Genomic DNA, 16,931 nt, shown 5'->3' on the forward strand with positions numbered 1-16,931 from the left:
TGAAGGGAGGCTTAGTAATAACCAGCATCTCACACTGAATAAGTGGTAGAGCCAAGATTTGGACCCAATCTATAACGACTGCATTGATGAAATTAATGACAAGTGTGAATAAAAGTCAAATACAGAATTTTAAAAGAGGTGGAAATCTGACTTCTGCAATGCCTTCTAGCTCTACCTTCTCATGATTCTACATTCAATATCCCCTTCTTTCTTTTTCGCTGGAAAGTCAGAGCAGAAAGTTGAATTCACTGAAGCTGGAAGCCAAGGCACTTTACTAGTAGTTCCCCTTTAACTGAGTACTCTTGACTACTTCCAGCAGGGAAATATCTGAGAATTCCTTTCCTAGCATCTGGGGATCGTGCGGTTCAAGTGGATTCCCCCAACTCCCAGAGCCAAGTTTGCATGCTACATATTTTGGGACTGCCAAAAAATAACTAGTTTATCCATGAGAAACTTCCCCTCTACTGCTTTGTAGAAATGCGTTCATTTCCCCTGACCACAGCTTATGTAAACATTTAGAGCACTGATTCCTTGGTCAGAGCCCCAGAACATGTATTATAATGCTCACGTTCCAAGTGAACTTGGATCTGTGGCCACATCTGCCTAGAGAAACTTAGCCAGCCTGGGTATATTCAGGCAAAAGTATAGAATCAAGAAGTGACCACAGATAGTCTCATAGTCTGGTCTGATGGGCTCAGAGAGGCCAAGTGGCATGCTCTAAATCCACAACTAGCACATGGCAGAGCTGAGATGTGAACTGGGACAGCTGTACCCCAGAGCCCATGGCCCTGGCCTATACCACTTCTACTCTGGGGCCTGGGAGGAGGGAGTGGGCTGAGTAGACAGCACAACGATGCCCTGAAGGAGTTTATAGTCCAGAAGAGAAGATACGGGGATAGAATGTGACAATGTAGCTACCATGGGAGACAAAATTTTATTGGTTTTGTGAAAACAGTGAGCGGTCACTTCTAGTTGGGTGCATCAGGGAAGGCTTTCAGAAGGAGGTGGTATCTAAGCAGGGCTTTGAAGGAGTGGGAAGGATTTGGAGAGGTCTAGAGAAAAACAGCAGAAGAGTAAAATATATGTAATAACTCATAAGAAGTTTGTTTTATCTCCACAGTGAGCTTAACACTAGAAACTTAATGCATTTGCCACATTAACAAATTAAATATGGAAAATCATATAATTTCATTAGATAATGATAAAGAATTGAAAAACTCAAAACATTTACTATAAAAGCTTAGCAAACTATAAGGAATATAGTCAATAATATTGTAGTAACCATGTATGGTGTCAGATGGATACTAGCCTTATTGGGGTAATCACTTCATAAGGTATATACATGTCTAATCACTGTGTTGTATACTGGAAGCTAATAGATATCATCTGTGATTAGAAAATAAATTAATTTTTTTAAGACTCAGGAAACTAAGAATAAAAGGAATCCTCCTTAATCTGAAAAAAGGCTTATAAAGGGTATCTATTTTAAAAACATACAGAAAACATCATATTTAATGGTAAAAAACTGAAAGCTTTCCTTTTTAAACAAGGAAAATGATAAGAATACTCTATATTTTCTATCATTTCTCTTCAACATTGTTCTAGAGGTTGTAGTGATAACAATAGTTACGAAAAAACTATAAAAATTAGAAAGGAAGAAATAAAACTGTCACTATCTACTAGCAATATGACCATGCATATAGGAAATCCAACAGAATCTATATATATAAAAGCCCAGTGACTGGAATGGCGGAACAACCAGAATGACTGGAACAACCGGTGGCTATGATGTGCACTGCGGCAGGCAACCAGCCTGATCCGGACCCCAATTGACCTGCACCCCGGCCAACCTCACCCCTGATTGGCCCTCAACACCCCAACTGGGGACAGGGCCAACCAGCAAACTTCCCGTGGCCCCTCTCCCTGGCCGGCCCAGCCCAATGGGCCCCCATCAGGGCGGGCCGGCTGGACCCCATCCATGCACAAATTCATGCACCAAGCTTTTAGTCTCTAAATAATTATTAGAATGAATGTTTGTTAAGGCTTCTAGATAAAAAGTCAATGCAACAAAATTATCAGCATTTCTATATACCAGCAATAATCAGTTAGCACCGTGGTCGGCAAACTGTGGTTCCCGAGCCACATGCAGCTCTTTGGCCCCTTGAGTGTGGCTGTTCCTAAGACTTAGGAGTACCCTAATTAAGTTTAAAAAAATTTGGCTCTCAAAAGAAATTTCAATTGTTGTACTGTTGATATTTGGCTCTGTTGACTAATGAGTTTGCTGACCACTGAGTTAGCACGTGAAATGTCTTTTAAATACAATTTTAAATACTATTTCAAAATATGAAGGACCTGGGGAAAATATAACAAAGGCTGGGCAAGATTTTTTTTAATATATATATTTTTATTGATTTCAGAGAATCAGGGAGATAGAAATATCAATGATGAGAGAAAATCATCAATTGTCTGCCTCCTGCATGCCCCCCACTGGGGATGGAGCCCACAACCCGGGCATCTGCCCTGACCAGAATCAAACCGTGACCTCCTGGTTCATAGGTCGACACTCAACCACTGAGCCATGCCGGCCAGGCTGTGCAAGATTTCTAGAGAAAAATATATAAAATTCTGACAGACACTAAAGAAGATGTACATAAATAAAAAGATATTTGTCTATCATGAATTGGATGATTCAGTATTGTGAAGATGTCAGTCTCTTCAACCTGATAAAATAATTCTAAAGTTCATGTGTAAAAGTTCAATATACAAAAACAGCAGAGCCACTCCTTTTTCTTATGGAGATATTTTTCTTTATTGAGAAGCTTAAGACTTGGGTACATCAAATAAAACCATTTTTTTTTTGCGGGGGGGAGGGGGCGTGGGGAATCAAACCCACAATGGAAAAAAAAACAACTTAACACTGGGCCATAGCTGAACCCAGATAATATATTCTTTCAATTGAAAAATTCTAGGTGCTTCATAATTGACCTTTTGATATAAAATGACCCATTAAATTTGCAATTTGTGGTTCTTGGTGTTGAGGTTCATAGGACAAGCTAGGAAGTCTTCAAATCTTGAGCTGAATTCCATGAGGGTTTATTTGGCGTTTGAATCATGTTTTCCTTGCTTAGGAGGTAGCAGCAGCAACAGTGCCCAACTTCCGGGCAGCTTCTTTCTTGGCATGATGAGCCTGTAGAACCGTCACAGCTTCATCCCCCTGGTGCAGCAGCTCGGAGTTGCCGATCTCTAGAAGTACTCCGGTAATCTCTCCAGCCAGATTCAAACGATGAGTGGGAACAGACATTCTCCCAGCATCTGCTTTTGTCCTGGGGGGATGCTGCGGCCAGCATGGAGGCGGTCAGGGGCTACTGCCCCTCCACATGGACCCCAGGCTGGGGTGCCTGCAGAGGCAATATGGCAAGGTGAGGGCTGCAGAAACGGGAGGCATACTTATAAGATGCCATAGTCTGAGGAGCAGCAGTAGCCACAGCAGCGTGAAGTGCTAAGTTCTGTACAGCTTTGGGAACACCTCCAGACTGGCACCTGTCAGTCAGCCCTTGCTGGGCGGCACCAGCACCACCAAAGTCCATAGCCAAGTGGTCCAACTCTCTGAGCAGTTGGAGCCAGATGGCAAGAGTTGGACGAGGGCCAGGCTGGCATATTCTGGTAGCACCTGGCATACCTTGAAGCCTTGAGGTCTCCCACCTTGCTGCCAGTGTGGATTAGGTCTCCTCTGTGCTAACTGGTTAGGTGTGTAATATGGAGGTCTTCCCTGAGTCTGTGGAATTGCTGGCAGAAAGTAGCCACCAGGTGCAGACGGAACTGATTTAAGACGGCATCAGCAGGAAGTGCCCTCATTCCGGCCACCCGCAGCATATACTGGTTGGTCAGGTGAGCCTTTTGCTCTTCCTTCTTCTGGGCCAGGGTGACATACAGTGGTTTGGAGCCCATGATGCCTCCGTTCATCTAAGTGACTGCTTTGGTTGCCTCCTCAGGAGATGAGAAGCAGACAGAGCCAAACCCTTTGCTTCTCCCATCCTCCAGCATTACCTTAGCACTGGTGATGGATCTGAAAGGAGAAAACTCTTTCCTTAACTTCTCATCGCCAATGGTGTCATCCAAGTTCTTTTTTTTTTTAAATATATTTTATTGATTTTTTACAGAGAGGAAGGGAGAGGGATAGAGAGTTAGAAACATCAATGAGAGAGAAACATCGACCAGCTGCCTCCTGCACACCTCCTACTGGGGATGTGCCCGCAACCAAGGTACATGCCCTTGACCGGAATCGAACCTGGGACCTTTCAGTCCGCAGGCTGACGCTCTATCCACTGAGCCAAACCGGTTTTGGCCCAAGTTCTTAATATAGAGATTCACCCCCTGATATCGACTAATTCTCTCTTGCTTCAGCTGTTCAAATTTCCATTTTAACTCAGCCTGCTGTTGCACTGTCTTCTGTGCACAGCCTACAGAAATGACTTTCCCACTTATTTCTTTTCCATTCATTTCTTCTACAGCCTTATTGGCATCCTCATGTTTTCTGTAATTCACAAAGCCTTTGGATTTCCCACTGGAATCTCTCATCACCTTGACACTTAGGGTCTTACCAAACTGGCTGAACAGCTCTTTCATACTCTCTTCATCCACTCCTTCCCCAAAGTTTTTGATATACACATTGGTGAACTTGGCTTTGGCTTCAAGCTCGCCTTCCTGCTCTTTTCCAGACTTGCATCTGCCCACAAACACTTGGGCGGTCATTGGGCGCATGCCGTTCATCTTGTTGATGGCTTTGTCTGCAGCCTCTTGGGTCTCAAAGTGAACAAAGACATAACCCTTCTCATAAGCCATTCTCATCACACTGTAAGAGACAGTGAGGGTCCAGGAAAGGCCTGACCCCACTCCAAGTCATGTGAAGGACATGAACTTGGCTTGCACCCCAGTTCTTGTGATCTAGGCAAGCAGACATTTTGTCATAGCAACTGTTTGTCATAGCAACTGTCAAACATAGATGGAACTAGACAAAGCTTGCCCAGTCTTGCCCAGTCTGTAATGATCTGCTACTTCCCTATGATAGGCCAAGCCCTAGCAGTGATCTATGAGCATGACCAGCCACAGCTTAGCTATAAAACAGTGTGTGTAAAAAATAAAGTTGCTGGTGCTGGTGCCTTGTGCCAGTCCTCCTAACCCAGGTCTCTTGCATTTCTTTCATCCCACGCCACCTCTACCCTGCGGGACCCCTTGGGAGTGGCTCTCCACAATTGGCGCCCGAACAGGGACTGAAGGTGGGCTTCGTGAGGACCCCGGAGTCACAGTCGGCCGAGTCAATCAATCAATCAATCAACCAAGTAATAAGTAAGTTTTGGGGCAATCAATCAAGTAATAAGTCATTTGTGTTAATTAGGAGTAAAACATAGGGCAATTAGAGACCAAAGAGTGCTCTCTGTATGCGCAGATGTTAAAGAACATGCTGCAAGCAAGAGGGGCTCGTGTAACAACTTCACAGCTAGAGCATTTTTTAAATTTTGTACAGGAAGTCTGCCCATGGTTCCCTGAGGAAGGGACGGTAAATATAGGAGTTTGGCAGAAGGTCGGACAAAGATTACGTGATTTTCATTCTGCAACTCCCACTCAGACACCGGTTAATGCATTTTCCTTATGGAATTTAATACGGGATTGTTTAGATCCCAAGCATAACCATAATCAACCATCTCTTAAGCCAGAAAAGAAGGAGAAGAGAAATATTAAAAATTGCATAAGGAAGGAAGCACCTGCTCTTAATAATCTAAGAAATACTAGGGGTAAAGGATTGAAGTTTCTAAGAATAAGAAATTATAAGAAGGAGAAGAGAGATATTAAAAGGAAATTAATCAAATAGTACAGGCCAGTAAGCCAAATGTAATAATTAATATCTCTTAATAATTATAAAAATATATAATCTTTAAATCATATATACACATATATATTTAATAGTCTTTCAAGTTAGATTTCAAAACTATAACCAAGGAATGACTTTGGGACATTTCATGGGCCCTGAAATGTTTTTCAAAAGTTTATTCTCTCTTCTTAAAGGATTTTTTAATAAAGCCAATTTAATATACTTAAAATCACATAGAAAGCTTTATCAAATAAAAATTAATAAATATATATTTTACGTTTTTGCCTCTAAGAAAGAGCAAAACAAGTTATTTTATTTAAAATTTCTTAAAATACAGCAATAGAATTTTAGGATATAATTTAAAATAACAAAAGCTCCTCGCTACTACATTTTAAATTAGGCTAGAGATAGGCAGTATTTACACCTCATAAATCAGACATAAAACTTTACTAAATTTACTAACTTTATTAATAAAGATACCTAACATAAGAAGCCAGTATCTTTATAAGCAATTAAATCCTAGTAAAGTAAATTCTTCACTCATATTACTGGCATCCCCTATAATCCCCAAGGACAAAACATAGTTAAAAGGGCACATCGTTGCCCTAAAAAATCAGATCCTAAAACACAAAGAAGGGGGAGCTAGGGGGTCCCTACTCTCCTCACCAAATATTACAACATTCAGTATTTAAATTTTTTAAAATCAGCAGCATGAGGAAATGGCTGCTGAAAAACACTCTATTCCTCAAGAACATAAGTCTAATCCTAAAGTAATGTACCGGGATCAGGTCGAAAGGCCTGGTGGAGTTGCTAACTTGGGGAAGAGGGTATGCTGTGTTTAAGTTCCAGATGCAGAAAGAGGCAGGACACGCTCCAGCGGAGGCGTTCTTAGCAGACCCTTCGGACGGAGGTGGCCCCTCCTCACCTGGGGCTCTTTGAAGAGGCTGGATACGGAAGCTCAAAGCATTCACTCGGAACTCTTCCTAGGAGTTAATTTTGGCTTTGATCGCCTTGACTGGACTTTTGCCAGTGACTTCGGCTGAGGTTCGGTGGACTCATATGATTAATCCACCAACCTTCACTCTGCAGACTTGGACTAATCCTGATCCTCCTTTAACTACCAAGGACTCGTACTATACTCAAGGGACTTGGGTGAGGCCTAATGGACATTTGGGAGACTCTCATTTTCAAGCATTGTTTAACCAAACCCTCACCTGGAATGTACCCACTGTTCTTCTGTATATTCCTTAATAGCTTTTATTATGTCTACTATGGTAATTATCTCTTCTGCTATGACATCAGGATTTGCTTTAAAAACCTCTATCCTTACAGCCCAACAAGTAGATAGTGGATTACACAACCTCGCCTCTAACTAGGAAACGGGGCAAGTTTATATTAGTAGCTAAAGCAATAGGGCAAAGTTGATTAATAAGTACCGTGGTAACGGGGCATCATTAATTAATTATGGTTTTATATAATTCATTTATGTTTTAGTAACTGCACTTAGCAACAATGATTAATTGTATAACTTTAAAGAAAATTCAGGCTATAATAAGTACAAAGGGACCTTGGCTTCCGCCTGCGGAAGTAGCAGCAAAAATTTTTAATGAGATTGAAAGTTGGTTTTCTTCTACCCGGTGGACCTCGTGATTGGGTTCCGGGATTATGCTACTTATATGCATAACCATTCTGCTTTGTCTACTTCCAGTCTGCATCCGAGCCATTGGAGGAAGCCTCCAATCCTTGCAAACCCCTGTGCATGAATTGTGCCTAAGACACAAAGAAGGGGGAGATGTAAGAGACAGTGAGGGTCCAGGAAAGGCCTGACCCCACTCCAAGTCATGTGAAGAACGTGAACTTGGCTTGCACCCCAGTTCTTGTGATCTAGGCAAGCAGACATTTTGTCATAGCAACTGTTTGTCATAGCAACTGTTTGTCATAGCAACTGTCAAACATAGATGGAACTAGACAAAGCTTGCCCAGTCTTGCCCAGTCTGTAACGATCTGCTACTTCCCTATGATAGGCCAAGCCCTAGCAGTGATCTATGAGCATGACCAGCCACAGCTTAGCTATAAAACAGTGTGTGTAAAAAATAAAGTTGCTGGTGCTGGTGCCTTGTGCCAGTCCTCCTAACCCCGGTCTCTTGCATTTCTTTCATCCCACGCCACCTCTACCCTGCGGGACCCCTTGGGAGCGGGTCTCCACATCACACATCACCTTGCAGGACAGAATGTTTTTGTTAGGTCCGCTCTGAAAGGAGCCAGGCCAAGAGACGTGAGAGTTTAAGAAATTTCATTGCCCACTCTCACAGCGGGGCTGAGACCAGCGCGTTGGTGTCAGCCCCAAGGGGATGGCTAGGTTCTCTTATATAGGGTAAAAGTATGCCTTGTAGGGTCAGGCTGTGAGTGCGCAAGTTGGTCAAGTGGAAGGGAGGGCACCGGTCAGTCAAGGGAGGAGAGTGCACTGGTCAGTCAGGCGGAGAGGATTCTTATCTTGCTTCTGCAGATGCAGGCCCTCTGCCCCAAGCTAGGGGAAAAGGCTTATAACCGTCCGTATTCCAGAAAGCATGTCCAAGCAGGAGAGATTCGGGGTAGTTCACCCTAACAATGTCCAAAAGCAGAACAAGTACCACAAGTGCCTTGCCGTCTATCGATTTGTCCAAGTTCTTGATGAAGATCTTTCCCACACCAGATTTTCTCTAAGAGGAATCCCTCATGTTGCGGACTGGCTTTCCCGTAACCATATCCAAGTTCATAGTATTCAAGGCCCGCTCAGCGTCAGGGGCTGGAAGCTGACGCGGGTGCTCAGCGTCAGGGGCTGGAAGCTGACGTAGGTGTAACCCTGAGGGCAGCAGACCTGGATGGACAGCACAGGGCCCGCCGGGCTGAACTGTGCATACAGCCCGGCCTCGGTGACCTCGGAGTGCAGGCAGCCACGTACAGGGAGGCCAGGGAGTAGCTGCGGCCGCAGCGTTCATCTCCCCAGCCCCCACCACCCCAAGGCCCGCCAGGAGGACTTCTTACAGGACCACACCGGACAAAAGGGGACAGAAGCTGGCGCAGGCTCGGCAACAGGAGGGCACTCGGAGCTCGGAGCTCGGCGCAGCTGGCTCCAGGCTGCAGGGCCGCAGACAAGAGGCTCGCAGAGACAATACGGCCTCCCTCCTCCCCGGCACCCCCCGGAACCCCCCGGCCCCCTCCCGCGGGAGTTTGTAATTTTCAGCTGTCCTGGTCTGAAGCGCCAAATTTCCAAAACAAATGTATGAAAATGGGGACTTCCCTCTAAATTACAAAAAAATCTTAAAGAGCCAACCAAACGGTGCCCACGCGGCCTTCAGGACATGGGTTTCTCTTCAAATACAGGCTTTTGGCGGCTTAAGATGAAAGCAGCCAGTGAAGAGAGACACAAAATATTAGTGGGTGCCGGCTCGGCCAGCCTGGGCCACACGCAGCCACCTCCACGCAGGGCCACCAAGGGCGGCGCGGACACGTGGCCGCGGGGAGGGCAGCGCCGGGCGGGGGCGGGCAGAGGCACGTGGACAGGCGAGCTCACCACAGACGATGGGGACCACAGACAGACGATGGGAACGACAGACAGGCGGAACGCCCAGGGTGGGCGGTGGCTGCAGCAGGCGCGGGCAGGCTGCAAAAGTGACTTTCCCCGCGGGCTCTCTGAGGAGGATTCTCTCTCTCTCTCTCTCTCTCTCTCTCTCTCTCTCTCTCTTCTTTTCTTTTCTTTCCTCCCTCCCTCCCTCCCTCCCTCCCTCCCTTCCTTCCTTCCTTCTCTCTCTCTTTTTCTCTTTCTTTCTTTTATTTTTTTTATCTTTTTCCTCTTTAGGCTACTGAGCCAAAGTGGCAGAGGCTGTGGCAACCCTGAGCGGAGAGAGCCAGCCAAAACACTCTTTAAGAACAAAGTGGGAAGACGTGATCCGTAAGATTTGAAGATGAATTATATACCTATACTAATTGCGATAATGTGGCATTGGTGCAGGGAGGGACAACCAGGCCATTGAAGCAGAATAAACACGTTCACTGTAAGTCAGAGATGCCACTGAGATCATGAAAGAGGAGCAGACTTTCCATAAGCAGTGCTGGGACAACTGGATATCCACGTAAGAGAAACTAATCATGACCTCTACCTCACACCATACACTTAAAGGTGAAAGACAAAACTATAAAGCTTTTGAAGATAAATAGGAGAATGTCTTCTCGTCGCTCCATGGGTTACACCTAGTCAGCTTCCAGCCACTGATGCTGAGTGGGCCTTGAATACTATGAACTTTGATGTGATTAAGGGAAAGCCAATGCACAACACATGGTCGCAGGGGGATCCCAGGGTAGAGAGAGATTTCTTAAACAATGTTAACATAAAAACATTCAAACCTGTAAAGAATTTTTGTGAGTTTATTTGAGCCAAACTGTAGACAATTGCCCAGAAGCAGTATCTCAATGGATTGGGATAATGCTCCAGAGAATGGCAGTTTTTCATCTAATTTTAGCCGACCATCCAGTAGCTATGATGCTCACTGACCACCAGGGAGCAGATGCTCAATGCAGGAGTGGAAACCACAGGCATGGAAACATGGGACAGACTGATGAATCGTAAGAAGGAAGTGGGGAGGGGGAAAGGCAGGAAGAGATTAACCAAAGATCTTATATGCATACTAGAGGCCCAGTGCACAGATTCCTACACCAGTGGGGTCCCTCAGCCTGGCCTGTGGGGATCGGGCCAAAACCAGCTCTCCGACATCCCCCAAGGGGTCCCGGATTGTGAGAGGGTGCAGGCCAGGCCGAGGGACCCCACTGGTGCATGAATTCATGCACTGGGCCTCTAGTGATAACAATAACAATGGAGGAATTTGTGATGTCTGTCCTGGCACCCAGACACATTAGATTGTGCCCCAAGGGGTCCTGAAATAGGGAAGTTACAACTTACCCAGACATTTCAAGGATATATTATCATAGATACAAAAAGACAGGCTAACGTAAAGGTAAAGGTTGACCTCGTCAGTGAAGATACCAGCCTAGGATGAAACTACCCACCTTAACTGCTTTTAGTTACAGTTTAATTTCAGACCATCCTTTGTGGTTACTGTAGGTCTCTGAATTTGCAAGACTGCCATGCAGGCCTTCCCTGAGCTTGTCAGGTTAGCATGTGGCCCCTTTCATCCACAACAAGGTACAAAAAGCATGAACTAATGGAAAAGACTGATAAAATTGGGAACTTCTTAAATTAGGAACCTCTGTGTGCCATGCCTAAAAACAAGATAAATAAAGTGAAGAGATAACATTTATGTGCTCTGTGCCCAGGAAACCAGGAGGAACAGAATTGGCTGAGACTGCAATACATGAGAAGATAAGTCTGGAAAGATAGGCAGAAGTCAAGTCTGGAGTACCAGGCTCCCACTATGTGCTGGACAGGCAAGAGCTGGAATCATCCCAACTTTATGAGGCTTCTTGTCAAGTTTCTTAACTTGGGCTGTGTTAGTGTCCACAGGGGAAAATCTTGAGTAAGATTAAACTTGTACTTAGTGTCTACCCTCCATTCTTCCTGCTGCAGGATCAGTTCTGTTTGCTGCCCCAAAGCCAAATTCCTTTCTTATCTCTCTCACACACCAAATGTGTACTGTGTTCTGTCACTTTGTATGAGTCATCTCATCTATCCTCAAAAGATGGTCTAAGAATTAAGAAAGCATATTTTGGAGTCCACTCACCTGGGTTTGAGGCCCAACTGTGTTTTTTACTAGTTGGGTCAGTTCAGTGTTCTGTGCCTCTGTGTTCTCATCTGTAACATGGGAATAATGGCTGTTTTTCATACTTTCCATAGGGCGCAAGTGAGAATAAAACACATGCACTCTGCTTACTTAATACTGTGGCCTGCACATTGTAAATTCTCAATACGCGTTATTGTTATTCCACATCCTAAGGGGGAGGTGATCTGTGGACCACACTTTGTTGGTATCTGAGTTGGGCCCTGCTTGGCTAAACTGTGTATCTTCACTAGCTAGCAGGAGAGGGAGAGGGCTGGTCCTCTGAAGTTCAGCTGGGCTCATTGCCAGTCCCTGGCTCAGCTTGGCTCCCCGATAAGGCCTCTCTCCTCACTCATTGGTGCTGCGAGCCACTGGCCCTGCTCAGCTTCCTGTCTCCCTTATCTTCCCTCAGCATGTGCTCTCTGGTGTGGGAAATGCCACCACTTGCTTCCTTCCCTTTGCTCAGTGGGACCTTCATTCTTTAGCTCTCTGTCAAATCTCAGCTGCTGGCCCTGTTCCCACTCTGCTCTGTGGATATCTGCCCCTCCAAGTTGCAGCATAGGCTCTGGCTCCAATTGCAGCATTTCTCTTCTCTTCCTTATCCCCAACCCTGGGGATAGAAGAAGAAAGGGGGACACCCTTCAAGTTGCCCCCTCTCACCAGCTTCCCTATCCCCAGTACTCTCTTCACACTCCCTGTACCCAATCCCATATCCCCTTCCTCTCTGAGTTAGGCAAGTTACTTAAACTTTGTGGGCTTTAATGACCTCATCTGTAACATGGAAAAAATGATCCTTGTGCTCTCTGCCCCAGAGGAATTGAGAAAGGACTAGCATGAATATTGGGCATTTTTTTAAAAATATATTTTATTGATTTTTTTACAGAGAGGAAGGGAGAGGGATAGAGAGTTAGAAACATCAATGAGAGAGAAACATCGATCAGCTGCCTCCTGCACACCCCCTATTGGGGATGTGCCCACAACCAAGGTACATGCCCTTGACTGGAATCGAACCTGGGACCTTTCAGTCCGCAGGCTGACGCTCTATCCACTGAGCCAAACCGGTTATGGCGGGCATGTTTTATATTATGCATAACATAAATACTCAAGCATGTTGGATGTATATATTCAAAAATATATTAATGGATTGTGATCCCCCAAAATTTTTGAGATACTTCTCTGTAACTAGCTCTGTGGATGGTGGTGTGGCCCCTATTTAACCCGTTAACCAGGCCCTACCTGCATAGATCAAAGACTCACAACACTGAATTTCAAATTGGTTCAATCATATACTTTATCACCCTCTGTCCCAAAGCACCTTTCAAGCACTCAAGGAAGAAAAAAGGCAAAGCAAAAAGATGCACAAACTAGGAATCAGCAAAACCAAAATGAAGTGCCATTTTGCACCCAGCCATCTGACAATACCAAGAGTTGGCAAGGGTTTGGAGCAAGGCCATGCATGTGCATTACTGGAAATGTAAATTGGCCGAAACATTTTGTAAAATAGTTTGGCAGTATCTAGTAAACTTGAAGATGCAGATACCCCATGATTCAGCTGCCGGAAGCCGGTCCACCCTTGCTGCTTGACATAGTCGCTGCAGGGAAGAAACATCTGCACAGCTTATGTTTCAAGGGACCTGGCGTATATGACATATGTTTGCTCCCCCTCTTAGTGCTATGTGTTTTAAACAGGACCACCTCCCTGAGAAAGGTTGTTTCCCCAGGTTAGGGATTAACAGGACTAAGGAAGAGAATAAATCAGTAAATCTCCCTAGTGTTACAGAAATACCATGTACTACTTATGAAGAACTTGGACTAAGACTGTTGGCAATAAATTTGGGACTTGTTGGGCCCACATCCCCAGGGGTCTGCCTACCAGGGAAAGCACCAAAGCCTATACTCCTGGAGATCCACCGACACAGGGCAGTCCCAGGGAAGGCAAGCAGTGAGGCTGGGAGGACATAATCTTTACTGGGTAGAATAATCTCCTTCAGTCACTTCCTTGTAGCCTATCAGTAGAGCAGTGACCTTGGAATAGCCCTTGTAATGGAACACAGAGATTAACCTAGACAAGATTAAAATCAACAGAACTAGAGACAGGATTTTTGGCAAAGGTCAGATAAGAAACAAGGAACTGTAGAACGTTACCCAAAACATACCATGATGTAATTATAGAGGCATGCTTATGGGATCAAATAGTATAAATATAGATGTAACAGGACAATAAAAAAGAGAACTGATCAACTGAACGCTGTCTCCATGTCATTCCTTCGCTGACTCCGTCCACACCTTTGGGAACCCCTGGACCTGATGGGGCAGGACCCCAACACTCAGCTATTCCACTTCCAAGTTTATACCTACAAAGATTCTCCCACAAATACACAAGAAAACATGTACAACAAGTATGTCAAACTCGCGGCCCGCGGGCTGCATGCAGCCCACAACCAATATTTTTGTGGCCCAGCCTATATAATGGTATGTAAGAAAGGTTTTAATAAAAATTTTGTAACTTTATTTTTATAATATCCTGTTATACATAATTATTAATAACAAACTACAACGTTCGCTAATGACTGATTGCTATAATCGTGTTGCATTCATTTCCCTTACATGCCTTACTGTGCACCATTTCTCTCCACTAATACTAGCAGCAAATATTTTAGCAGCCGATTGCCACATCATTAGTCTTTGACTGACTTGTTTGGTGTGCGCAACAGGAAATATTTCACTTTCGGAGAACAAAAAAACCCAAAACCTGCATTATTCTTATTAATTTGTGCATTTATTCAGTGTCTGGTAAGTTAACGTTCAAGAAAAAATATTAAGCCCTAGCCGGTTTGGCTCAGTGGATAGAGTGTCGGCCTGTGAATTGAAAGGTCCCAGGTTCGATTCCGGTCAAGGGCACATGTCCGGGTTGCGGGCTCAATCCCTAGTGGGGGACTTGCAGGAGGCAGCCGATCCATGATTCTCTCTCATCATGGATGTTTCTATCTCTCTCTCCCTCTTCATTCCTCTCTGACATAAAATATATATGTGTGTATATATATTAATTTTTATTAAAATGTTCTATTTTATATATATTAGAGGCCTGGTGCATGAAATTCGTGCACAGGTAGGGTCCCTAGGCCTGGCCAGCGATCAGGGCCAATTGGGGCCTTCTGGCTGCCAGCTGGGGCCTTCCTTCTGATTGCCAGCCAGGGCCTCCCTTCCCTGGCTGCCGGCTGCAGGCCAGGGCCTTCCTTCATTCCGCACCACACCCTAGTGGTCAGCACACATCATAGTGAGCAATCGAACTCCCAGTCTCCCAGTTGAACTCCCGCAGGGACACTTTGCATATTAGCTATATATATTTTATATACAGAGATATCTTTGTTGATTTCAGAGAGGAAGAGAGAGACAGAAACATCAATGATGAGAGAGAATCACTGACCGGCTGCCTCCTGCACATCCCCCACTGGGGATCAAGCCCGCAACCCAGGCATGTGCCCCTGACCAGAATCAAACCCGGACCCTTCAGTCCACAGGCTGATGCTCTATCCACTGAGCCAAACCAGCCAGGGCAAAATGTTCTATTATTTGTTAACGATTACTCGTTTATTTCAGCCCATTGTATTCAGCATGTCTCCATCGAAATAAACCTACATTTTTATGACAATTGAAGCTTTTGTTTTATTACAGCCCACATAAACTTAAATCTTGTTTATTTGGCCCATGTTAGCCTTTGAGTTTGACATGCTTGTTTGTAATAGCAAAAAACTGGGAAAAAACTTGAATGATTAACAGTAGGAGAATGAATGAATTGTGGCATACTTATAAAAAGGCATACTATAAAGCAGTGGAGATTAATGGAGCTACACATAATGACAGGATGAATTTTATTATATGTTAGGTGAAGCAAGTTACATAGGAATTTGTGCACTTCAATACCATTTATAGAAAATTCAAAATATGCAAAATACTATATGTTACTTAGAGAGATATATACGTGTAGTATAAGTATATAGAAATGTAAGGGGATGAAAAATAGCAATTTATGATTAGTGGTTACTTTGATGATAGAGGGGAGAGATGTGCAATTGAGGAGGAGTACACAGGAGGTTTCAATGATAATATTTCATTTCTTATGCTGGGTGGTGGGGATGTGTATGTTTGTAATAAAATTCTTCAAGCATGAAATAATTCGTCACATATAAAATATTTCATAATATCCTATATAATAAAGAGGTGATATGCAAATTGACCCTCACTCCATCACACCACCACAAGATGGCTGCACCCACAGTGGAGGCAGGGTTCCTGTAACACAAGATGGCTGCGCCCACAGCAGAGTCAGGGTTCCTGTAACGAGCCATAATGAGCAATCAGCAGGGACCTGAGGCCGTGTCCCCCCACCCGGCAGGGCTTGATGGGGGACCTCAGGCCGCACCCCCGCCCCAGCACCAGGCCAGGGGACCTGAGGCTGTGCTGGGGGACCTGAGGCTGTGCCCCCCACCCAGTGGGGCTTGACGGGGGCCCTGAGGCTGTGCCCCATACCCGGCGCCGGACCAGGGGACCTGAAACTGCGCCCCTAGCCTGGCGGGGCTTGACGGGGGTGGGGCTGGCTGGGTCTGGATCTTGCCCAGTGGGGGTGGGGCCATCCGGGTCTGGGTCTCGCGTGATTTTGAGGTGCACATGGGTGGGCAGGGACTTGACTCTGGGTCCCACGGAGTGCCCCAGACTCTGACAGGAAGAAGATTTTCATACACATTTTACTAATTTTCTTTCATCTCTGACACTTCTATTACAGAGAAAGGGCAAATAGCAATATTAAAATATTTCCTCTAGTTCCCTTTTAACGTGCAAGGATTTCGTGCACCGGGCCACTAGTTTTTTTAAAAAATTCAAGACTATAATTCGCATTGATTGATTTAAGTTCTTCCACTTTTCTTGAGACCAGGAAAACAAGGCCCCAGTTCTTCTGAGTAGACTATTTTGGTAAGCTGGAAAAGGACTGTGATGTTGCAACAACTAGGAGGTGAGCATGGACATTCTTACATATAATCAATTTAGAGACTAGGAACCTGGTATGTGTCCAGGGTTTGCCCCGATTCTACTATGACATCAACTTTCCCTCTAAGAAACAGTGCATAGAATAAAAAGTTAAAATCTCCCCCAAGCACTTTCTCTCTAATCCCATCCCCAGAGATCATTTCTATTGACAGAATCCTTCCAGACATATACACATCTGTGAAAAATTTTAAAGTAAAAATAGATGGAATTACACTATATGTATTTGCCACACTTCCTTTATTTACTTATCAATGGCTCATTTCAGT

The 16,931-nt window shown here is 44.7% G+C and overlaps 1 pseudogene; it reads right to left on the reverse strand.

Moving 5' to 3' along the window:
- Window positions 1-2,935: 2,935 nt before the first annotated feature.
- LOC102422677 lies at window positions 2,936-11,694 on the reverse strand (annotated as a pseudogene).
- Between the last annotated feature and the right edge of the window lie 5,237 nt (window positions 11,695-16,931).

The sequence above is a fragment of the Myotis lucifugus genome, unplaced genomic scaffold (genome assembly GCF_000147115.1).
Source record: "Myotis lucifugus unplaced genomic scaffold, Myoluc2.0 scaffold_60, whole genome shotgun sequence".
Classification (NCBI taxonomy): Eukaryota; Metazoa; Chordata; class Mammalia; order Chiroptera; family Vespertilionidae; genus Myotis; species Myotis lucifugus.